This window comes from Galeopterus variegatus, unplaced genomic scaffold (genome assembly GCF_000696425.1).
Source record: "Galeopterus variegatus unplaced genomic scaffold, G_variegatus-3.0.2 Scaffold6034, whole genome shotgun sequence".
NCBI classification, from domain to species: domain Eukaryota; kingdom Metazoa; phylum Chordata; class Mammalia; order Dermoptera; family Cynocephalidae; genus Galeopterus; species Galeopterus variegatus.
Window position 1 is genome coordinate 112703 of NW_007732145.1, and position 3810 is coordinate 116512.

The window sequence follows — 3810 nt, forward strand, 5'->3', positions numbered from 1 at the left end:
TTTTTTTTTTTGCCTTGCTCTATCAATCCTTGAGAGATGTGTTATATTTCATTGCATGTGTCTTTAGGACTATTATGTTTTCCTGATGACTTGATCCTTTATAATGATGCAATTCTCTTGAATTCTGCTTTTTATGATATTAAGATTGCCATGCAGCTCCTTTTACAGTTAGTCTTTACATGGGATATCTTTTTTCATCTTTTGGATGGGCTGGGCTCCTACACCCTGGACAAGGACAGCCTCTACATCAGTGGTTATACCTATGAAGCCACTGCCCCAACTACCACCACCTGGGAGGTCAGCAAGGAGCCCTTCACGTTCAACTTCACCATCAACAACCTGCGCTATTCGTAGACATGGGCCACCCTGGCTCCCTAAAGTTCAACATCAGGACAGGGTCATACAGCACCTGCTCAGTCTGGACCCCTGATGCATGGGCTGCAGGGTCACTACACTAAGGTCTGTGAAGAATGGCGCCCAGACATAGGTGGACATCCTCTGCTTCTACCGGCAGCCCCCCAGTGGCCCAGGTCTGCCTGCCAAGCAGGTGTTCCATGAGCTGAGCTGGCAGACCTGTGGCATCACCCAGCTGGGCCCCTGCTCTCTGGACAAAGACAGCCTCTACCTCAATGGTTATAATGAACGTGGACCAGATGAGCCTCCTACAGCTCCTGAGCTGGCACCACATTCCTGCCTTCTTCATCAGCACCTGTACAGCCAGAAGCCACCTCAGCCATGGGGCACATCCTAAAGACCCTCACACTCAACTTCACCATCTCCAACCTCCAGTATTCACCAGACATGGGCAATGACTCAGACATGTTCAACTCCACCAAGAGGATCCTGCAGCAGCTGCTTGGACCCCTGTTCCAGAAGAGCAGCCTGGGCCTCTTCTACTTGGGTTGCAGACTGATCTCCCTCAGGCCTGAGAAGGACGAGACAGCCACCAGCATGGATGTAGTCTGCACTTCCCACCCTGACCCCATGGGCCCCAGGTTGGACAGAGAGCGACTGTACTGGGAGCTGAGCCAGCTGACCCATGGCATCACCCCACTGGGTTTATATGCCTTGGACAGAGACAGTCTCTTTGTCAATGGCTATGCACCCCAGAATTTATTGATCGAGGGTGAGTACCAATTAAATTTCTGTGTCATCAACTGGAACCTCAGCAACCCAGACCCCACATCCTTGGAGCACACTGCCCTGCTGAGGGATATCCAGGACAAGGTCACCACACCCTACACAGGCAGCCAGCTACGAGACATATTCTGCTCCTGCCTGGTCACCAATGTGACACTGGGCTCCACGTTGGTCACTGTCAAGGCATTGCTCTCCTCCAATCTGGATCCTACCCTGGTGAAGCAAATCTTTCCAGATATGACCCTGAATACCTCTTCCCACTGGCTGGGCACCTCCTGTCAGTTAACAGGTCTGCATGTGACAGAAGTAGAGACAATGGTTCATCCACCAACAGAACAACCAGCAACCACTCCCAGCTCCCAGCACTTCCAGCTGAATTTCACTGTCACTAAACTACTATATTCCCAGGACTTAGCCCAACCAGGCACTGCCAAACACCAGAGGAACAAGAGAAGTATTGAGGACACACTCAACCAGCTCTTCTGGAACAGTGGCATTAAGTTATTTTTCTGACTGCCAAGTTTTAACATTCAGGTCTGTCCTCCACAGCAACCACACCAGGGTAGACTCCCTGTGTAACTTCTCATCATTGACTTGGAGACTGGACAGAATCTCCATCTATGAGGAATTACTGCAGATGACCCAGAATGGTGCCCAGCTGCAGAACTTCACCCTGGACAGGAACAGTGTCCTTGTGGATGGATATTCTCCTAACAGAAATGATGCCTTAACTAGGAATTCTGAACTTCCCTTCTGGGGCATCATTCTCATCTGCTTGGTGGGACTCCTGGGACTCATCACATGCCTGATCCGCTATTTCCTGGTGACCGTGTGCCTGCAGAGGAAAGAGGGAAACTATGAGGTCCAGAGACGCCAGCTGGACTATTACCTGCCACACCTAGACCTGAGGAAGCTGCAGTGATTGCATCTGCCCAAGGCCCCTTCTTCCCCAGCCAGGGTCCAAAGAAGCTTGGCTGGGGCAGAAATAAAACACATTGGTTGGACACAGTCAAAACAACAACAACAACAACAAACCTTTCACTCCCACTACTGGGTATATACTCAAAGGAATGTAAATCAGTATATCAAGGAGATATTTGCACACCCATGTTTACTAAAGCAATATTCACAATAGCCAAGATATGGAATCAACCCAAGTGTCCATGGACAGATGAATGGATAAAGAAAATGTGGTATACAGACACAATGGAATATTATTCAGCCATAAAAACAATGAAATCCTATCATTCATGGCAAGAGATGAGTTTGGAAGACATTAAGTGAAGTAACCCAAGAATAGAAAGAGAAATACTGCATGTTCTCAGTCATAAATGGAAGCTAAGGAAGGTAATCACACAGAAGTAAAGAGTAGAGAGGCAGTTAACAGAGGCTGGAAAGTGTAGGGGGTAAAGGGGCTAGTGAGATGTTGGTTAATTGATACAAAAGTACAACTCGATAGGAGGAAAAATGTCTAGTGCTCTACAGCACTGTAGGGTGACTATAGTTTACAACTTATTGTATACTTTCATTTAGCTAGAAGAGGGGATTTTGAATGTTTCCAAAACAAAGAAATGATAAGCATTTGAAGTGACTGAAAAAAGTCAGTTGTTGCCAGGGTTTCAGGGATGAGGGAGTGAGGGAGAAATGAACAGGCAGAGCACAGAGGATTTTTAGGACAACAAACCTATTCTGTATGATAGTGTAATGGTGAATACATGACATGCATTTAGTAAAACCCAAAGAACTGTATAATACAAAGAGGGAAGTCTAATGTAAAATTAATAATAATAAATCAATATTAATTCATGTATTAGTCTGTTTCTGTTGCTTATAACAAAATACTTGAAACTGGGTGATTTATAAGAAAATGAAATTTATTGCTTACAGATTCAGAGGCTGGGAGGTCCAAAGTCCAGGGAACACATCTGGTGAGGGTCCTCTTTGGTGGTGGCTTTACAGCAACTCAGGGGTCTCACAAGGCAGGAAATGGTAAAGGAGAGAGAGAGAGAGGGAGAGACACACACACAGAGAGAGAGAGAGAGAGAGAGAGAGAGAGAGAGAGATATCCTCACGTGCTCTCCTTGTAAGCCCTCAGAGCCAAGCCCACAACCACCACCTAAATCACCTCTTCAAGGCCCCGCCTTTCAATGACCATAACAGGATTTCCCATTCTCAACAATTACAGTGAGAATTAAGCTTCTAATATATGGACTTTTGGGGACACATCTCAATCAATCTGTAGCAATTCATAATTGTGACAAATGGATCACACTAATGTAACATGTCAATAACAGGAAAAACCATGCATGTGTTAGGAGTGTATGGTAATTACCTGTACTTTCTGCTCATTTTCTTTGTAAAACTAAAACTGTTATAAAGATAAATTTTAAAAACTTAAAAAAAGTTTTATATTGATTGCATGTTGAAATGACAGTATTTTGGATATATTGGTTTAAATAAAATACACTATTAATTTCATCTCTTTTTTTAACCTTATAAATGTGACTATTAAGAAACTTAAAGTTGCAGCTTTGGCTCCTATTATGTGTCCATTAGACAGCATTAATTTAGATCCGAAATGATTGACAATAATTTTATTCAATTACAACTTTTTCTTTCTCATTCATGATACAAAGAAATGAGTTTCCTCTATTCATTCAGGGAAATATT

At 44.3% G+C, this 3810-nt stretch overlaps 1 pseudogene; it reads left to right on the top strand.

Moving 5' to 3' along the window:
- Positions 1-7: 7 nt before the first annotated feature.
- LOC103605735 lies at positions 8-2062 on the top strand (annotated as a pseudogene).
- Positions 2063-3810: the final 1748 nt, after the last annotated feature.